This window comes from Rutidosis leptorrhynchoides, chromosome 3, assembly GCF_046630445.1.
Source record: "Rutidosis leptorrhynchoides isolate AG116_Rl617_1_P2 chromosome 3, CSIRO_AGI_Rlap_v1, whole genome shotgun sequence".
NCBI classification, from domain to species: Eukaryota; Viridiplantae; Streptophyta; class Magnoliopsida; order Asterales; family Asteraceae; genus Rutidosis; species Rutidosis leptorrhynchoides.
The window spans coordinates 430505569-430513044 of record NC_092335.1 but is presented as its reverse complement, the minus strand read 5'-3'; the positions used below and the strand labels follow the sequence as shown (position 1 = coordinate 430513044).

General features: G+C 31.4%; 1 non-coding gene across 1 annotated transcript; it reads right to left on the bottom strand.

Annotated features, from left to right (window-relative positions):
• Window positions 1-6425: 6425 nt before the first annotated feature.
• On the bottom strand, window positions 6426-6532 carry LOC139903254 (small nucleolar RNA R71). Its single transcript, XR_011778089.1, has one exon. It is a non-coding gene; the product is annotated as a small nucleolar RNA R71 (small nucleolar RNA).
• Window positions 6533-7476: the final 944 nt, after the last annotated feature.

The window sequence follows — 7476 nt, the reverse complement described above, 5'->3', positions numbered from 1 at the left end:
GTATTCTAATATATTATGTAATCTTGGGATACCATAGACACGTATGCAAATGTTTTGACATATCATATCGACCCATGTATATATATTATTTGGAACAACCATAGACACTCTATATGCAGTAATGTTGGAGTTAGCTATACAGGGTTGAGGTTGATTCCAAAAATATATATACTTTGAGTTGTGATCTAGCCTGAGACGTGTATACACTGGGTCGTGGATTGATTCAAGATAATATATATTGATTTATTTCTGTACATCTAACTGTGGATAACTAGTTGTAGGTTACTAACGAGGACAGCTGACTTAATAAACTTAAAACATCAAAATGTATTAAAAGCGTTATAAATATATTTTGAACATACTTTGATATATATGTACATATTTGTTATAGGTTCGTGAATCGACCAGTGGCCAAGTCTTACTTCCCGACGAAGTAAAAATCTGTGAAAGTGAGTTATAGTCCCACTTTTAAAATCTAATATTTTTAGGATGAGAATACATGCAGGTTTTATAAATGATTTACAAAATAGACACAAGTACGTGAAATTACATTCTATGGTTGAATTATCGAAATCGAATATGCCCCTTTTTATTAAGTCTGGTAATCTAAGAATTAGGGAACAGACACCCTAATTGACGCGAATCCTAAAGATAGATCTATTGGTCCTAACAAACCCCATCCAAAGTACCGGATACTTTAGTACTTCAAAATTTATATCATATCCGAAGGGTGTCCCGGAATGATGGGGATATTCTTATATATGCATCTTGTTAATGTCGGTTACCAGGTGTTCACCATATGAATGATTTTTATCTCTATGTATGGGATGTATATTGAAATATGAAATCTTGTGGTCTATTGTTACGATTTGATATATATAGGTTAAACCTATAACTCACCAACATTTTTGTTGACTTTTTAAGCATGTTTATTCTCAGGTGATTATTAAGAGCTTCCGCTGTCGCATACTTAAATAAGGACAAGATTTGGAGTCCATGCTTGTATGATATTGTGTAAAAACTGCATTCAAGAAACTTATTTCGTTGTAACATATTTGTATTGTAAACCATTATGTAATAGTCGTGTGTAAACAGGATATTTTAGATTAACATTATTTGATAATCTACTTAAAGCTTTTTAAACCTTTATTGATGAAATAAAGGTTATGGTTTGTTTTAAAATGAATGCAGTCTTTGAAAAACGTCTCATATAGAGGTCAAAACCACGCAACGAAATCAATTAATATGGAACGTTTTTAATCAATAAGAATGGGACATTTCATATAAATACACCACTTTGCCAAACTAGAAGACCACCTCTTTCTAACATTCTTTCAAAGTCATATCTACTGATCTCCCAAGCCTCAAGCACATATCTATGGAGAGATTATAAGAGAGAAAGAGAGATTCTACTTACACTAAGTAGAATTGAAATGTAAACTTTGTACTTATCATTTGTATCTTTAAGTTTACTTTGTAAGACACTTCCTTAGGAGGTCAAGGAAGTTAGATAGTTCTTATGATAGGAAACACCATCTTGCTTAATGTTTCAACTTCCTTAAAGGGATCTAGGAAGTTGATCAATTCCGTTGGGAATTAAGTTGGTGTGACCTATTGAAGAACTATTAGTGATTATAAGCTTAGCTATAAGTTTACTTGTAAGCTATCTTCTTAAAGGGATCTAGAAGGTAGTTGTGATTTCACTAGGCTAGAGCATTAGGATATTGTGGTAAGAGCATTTGGTGTTTGTAAATTCTTCAAAGGGACACAAGGGTTCATAAGTAGTGGCTTATCGAGGAGCTAGTGTTGTATCCTGACACTCCACCGGGTTTGGGGTATCATAGTGAAGAAAAGTCTCAATTCGTAGAATTGGGGAGTGGATTAAGGTGGATTAGTTAACATCCACCCGAACCACTATAAATCCTTGTGTTTGTGCACTTACATTCTTTACATACTTGCATTAACAAACACAAACGCTTCCACACTTAAAACTTATGTTTTGATCGTTAAAGATTTTGAAAAAGTGTTTAGAAACCACTAAGTAACTATTCACCTCCCCTCTAGTTACTTACAGAAGGAGCTTCTATTTGCGTGATGAAGAATGGGTTAAGGAAAAGGTAACAAGACATGAATGTCTTGATGGGAATTGGTTGGTTGATTAAGATGGAGATGAAGATGAAGACTTTTGTCTCATGGGTTCAAGATACTCCCAAGTCAAGATGCTCGTAGTGAAGATGAGGTTGAATCGTGCTATCAAGAAGAAGAAGGCGAGAGCTCAAGCGTTCAAAGCGATGAGGTACATGTATTCTACCCTTCTAATTATGAAGATTTGCTAGATGAATACAAAGCAGTAAAATTTATGTATACTAGAAATTGTGGCAAAGTAACATTGTAGGAAAAAGAATTACAAAAGGTAAATCAACTCAACAAAATTTTGAGTGATGAAAACAATTATTTGAAAATTATCTTTAAATGATAAAAATTGTTTTAAAGATAAAATTATTTTGAAATCTAGTCACAATTATAGTAAACACAAACAAAGTACTCCAAGTCCAAGGTCAATCTTTAAGAAAGTTGAAAACCTAGAAAGGGTAAACAAATCTAGTAAATCTATAGGAGGGATAAGTCAAGAGATGGTAATCTTAGGATAAATGAGAATCAATGATCAAGTGTTAAAAAAAAAGGATTGTGCATTTAAAACTTGAAGTGTTTTAAGTTAATGTGTCACGATTTCAAAATTGCACATCCTCTAAATGATTAAAAAGATTTCTCAATAAGATTATGCTTGACTTAGGAATATTGCTTACTTGAATAGATTGCATGCTAGTTGTAGGACAATGTGCCTTATGTGTATAATATATGTATAACTATATATTTATACATGCCTACATATGGGTCATTGATGATGAAACAGCGGCTGGATCTGATCATACAATGTTAAGCAAAGAAAACTTGTCCTCAAGTATTCTATAGAAACGACAAAATTGCCAAAACGCGCTCAACGTGAAAAATCAGACAAGAAGTCCACTATTCCAAGCTGCACGGTCAAACCACGGTGGACCGCAGGATTAACCGCATAAATTCACCACGGCCAACCCTACGCTCGACCGCGGTTTGATTGTACGGGTACTGACGGTCTTTTTAACGTTGTTCTTAACTCATTCCATATTTTATTCAAAATCGCTTTTATTTCTCTCTCCTTCACGGCTCAGGATCTCCAACCGCACTCCAACAAAAGATGCTCCTTCTCATCCTTAATCTTTAATCTTGGTAAGATTAATCTATGAATCCTCTTCATTCAAATGTGTTGGTATGATGAATTCTTCAAACATTGCTTGAAGAAACCCTAATTCAAAAATCATACTCAAATTGATGCTAATAATTAATTGTGTTCACTAAAACCTCTAAAACCTTTGAAATTATGATTAACATTGCATCAACTTAAGACTTTAATTTCTAAGATTCATCATACAACTACATTAGGTTTTCATAAGTTCATTGTTCACATGATTCAAACACATTGTCACTAATGAAGAGTAATATTGTAGAAATTGGTAGCATCAAAATCATTTGTGTTGATGAAAATCAAGTTTACAATTGTGTATTGATGAAACTCAAATTTGCAAAACACGAATCCATGTGAACATTATGAAAATCACTAATAATCTAAAGTGCAAACGCATTGTCACCAAAAGAGGGTGAGAATGTGAAGAATGTTAACATCGAAACACTATGTATTGATGATAACTAAGTTTGCAAATCATTGTGTTATATGAATATTGTGAGAACATATTGATAATGCTAAAAAGGAACATATATTTCATAGCAATATCCTTCCAATATGTAAAGCTTTTAGTTGTAATTGTTCTATTTTTAAGTAATAATCGTTTATATTAAATAAGTGCGCAGACAAAAGAAGAAAATAAAGATTTAAAGACGCAAATGACCAAAAAGCTCAAATGTACAAGATACAATCCAAGTGGTTCAATTTATTGATGAATAACATTTAAAAATGACAAGAGTACAAGTAGCGAAACGCAAAATACAAGATATCTAAGCGTACGAAAAGACGTTCGAAAATCCGGAACCAAGACATGAACCAAATATCAACGTACGACTCAACGGAGCTAAAAGTACAAGTCAACTATGCACAAGAATATAATAATATATATATTATATATATTATTATATTGTTTAATAATATATATATTAAATATATATTTATACAAATATAATTGTTTAAAAATATAGTGTACGCAATAAGCCGTCTCCCTATGGAACGAATCGGACTTACTAAAAACTACACTACTCTACGATTAGGTACACTGCCTATAGTGTTGTAGCAAGGTTTAGATATATCCCATAAATAAATAAAAAAACTTGTGTAATTTCTTCGTATTTCGTAATAAACAATAATAGTATTTCGTACACCTCCGCTTTAACATCAAGTTTTTGGCGCCGCTGCCGGGGACTCGGTGAAAAATGCTATATTTTTATAAACTATATTTTTGTAAAAATATATTATTTTTTATTTCGTAAAAATATTTTGTTTTAGTAATAAGTGTTAAAAAATTAAAAAGAAAAAAAATATATATATATATATATATATATATATATATATATATATATATATATATATATATATATATATATATATATATATTTAAGATTGTCTTTAAAAAATATTTTTATTTAGATTTTAAAATATAAACTTATTTTTATTAAATTATCTATCTTTTACATTGTAAAAAAAATAAAAAAATAAAAACCGAACGATTTTGAGCCTACAACAACAACTGAACCTGCATACTCCGCGATTACGGAGCCAAACAGACAAAATACCACGCGATCACGTAGGCCTGTCTGACAGGAAACCTTAAACGCATTTAATGCAAAATTAGGGTTTAGTTTAATATTAATTAATTTAATTAGATTTTATTAAATTAATATTTAGTTTTAGTTTTAATTTGTTTTATTAAGTTTTACTATTATTAGTATTTATATAGATTAATACTTTTATAAAAAATAATATAAAAATAATATTTTTATAAAATTTTATTTTTATCATTTTTAGATTATATCCTTTTATAATTTGTATCTTTTTATTATTTAGTACGTAGTCTTTATAATTATCGTTCGTAATATATAGTTTTAAGCTTAGTATTTTGCCGTAGTATTTCTAGATTTTTAGGCTTTGCCGTAAAATTCCTTAAGTGCTTTTCTTTAGATTAAGATTTAGGCGCTTTAGAATTTTACGATGCAGTTTATAAATTTTAGTAACTTTTTAAGTAATTGTCGTTTTCCGTTTAGAATTCCTTTAAGCTTTAATACCTTTAGACGCAAGTTTTAATATTTAGTTTTTAGACTTTTAAGTTTCGACGCTCTACTTTCTTATTTTTATTTTTCGACTTTTTATTTTTCGACGTTTTTCGACGCACTCTTCTTCTTTCTCATTTCTACGCTCTAGTTTTTAGGACATAGATTTTTATTTCAAAATTTCGACGAAAAATTATTTTAAGCGGTTAAATTGATAGACATCCAAATTTTCTGGTTCGTAGTAATAGTTGGATTTGTTAGTGGCGAGTTGTGGGCTTCCGATTTAAAGGGTCCTGGCTACCTGCTGCATCTATTGGATATTCGAAACGAGGGCAAAATCAGAAAAGTCTATTAATTTGATAACTTATATAATTTTTTATTTTTATAACTAATAGGATATTCAGTGAATGCACCGAGTAAAACGTTCACCACTTTTCATACGTTCACCACCTATAACTCGATCAAGACATCTAGCCAATATTGTCGCCGTTGATTTTTCTTTAGAATCATCATCTAGTCAACCGAGTACTCCAATTCAAATTTTCGATAATCCATTTTTTGAACCCGACCTCATAATTGAGAACCCGGACGATATTCAAGGACAATTCAGAGATCCTGAACCACTAATCATTCCTCCTGAACCACAAATTATACAACCAGATATTGTCGAGGTAGAAACCATTAAATCAGAATCCTCTAGTGATTCGTATTCAACAAATTCAAAAATGGAAGTAACGGAACCTCTAAGTATGGAAGACTGAATGAGAGCCACACGCACGGGCCAAGGTCACGCCATTATTAAGCCAGAAATTAATGCGCCAGATTATGAAATCAAAGGACAAATCCTATACATGGTAACTAATCAGTGCCAATATAGTGGAACGCCAAAAGAAGATCCAAACGAACATCTTTGAACCTTTAATAGGATTTGTACTCTATTCAAAATCAGAGAAGTTGAGGATGAACAAATCTATCTCATGTTGTTTCCCTGGACTTTAAAGGGAGAAGCCAAAGATTGGTTAGAATCATTACCCAAAGGAGCGATTGACACATGGGATGTTTTAGTTGAGAAATTTCTTAAAAGATTCTTTCCGGCATCTAAAGCCGTGAGACTTCAAGGAGAAATTGTTACGTTCACTCAGAAGCCAAATGAAACTTTATATGAAGCGTGGACAATATTTGAAAAGTTATTGAGAGGATGTCCTCAACATGGTTTAGACACTTATCAAATAGTACAAATATTCTACCAAGGATGCGACATTACTACACGAAAAGACATCGACATAGCAGCTGGTGGTTCCATTATGAAGAAAACCGCAATTGAAGCTTACAAAATTATTGATAACACAGCCTCCCACTCACATGAGTGGCACCAAGAAAAAGACATCGTTAGATCATCTAAAGCGGCTAGAGCCGATTCTAGCCATGACTTTGATTCCGTTTCCGCAAAAACAGATGCTTTCGAGAGACGAATGGAAAAGATAACTAAAGATATTCACGCAATACGAATCAGTTGTGAGCAATGCGGTGGACCACACTTAACAAAAGATTGTCACATTGAACAAACGATGGAAAAATGTGAGAATGTTTCCTACATGAACCAAAGGCTCGGGAAATAATTATCAAAATAATTATAAACCGCCAAGGCCAAACTTTAATCGAAGTCAAAACATTCTTTACAATCCAAATGGACCCAACAATAACTCGTACAACAACAACAGAACCTACAACAACAACTGAACCTACAACATTGTAAAAAAAACGGAACGATTTTGAGCCTACAACAACAACTGAACCTGCATACTCCGCGATTGCGGAGCCAAACAGACAAAATACCACGCGGTCGCGTAGGCCTGTCTGACAGGAAACCTTAAACGCATTTAATGCGAAATTAGGGTTTAGTTTAATATTAATTAATTTAATTAGAGTTTATTAAATTAATATTTAGTTTTAGTTTTAATTTGTTTTATTAAGTTTTATTATTATTAGTATTTATATAGATTAATACTTTTATAAAAAAAATATAAAAATAATATTTTTATAAAATTTTATTTTTATCATTTTTAGATTATATCCTTTTATAATTTGTATCTTTTTATTATTTAGTACGTAGTCTTTATAATTATCATTCGTAATATATAGTTTTAAGCTTAGTATTTT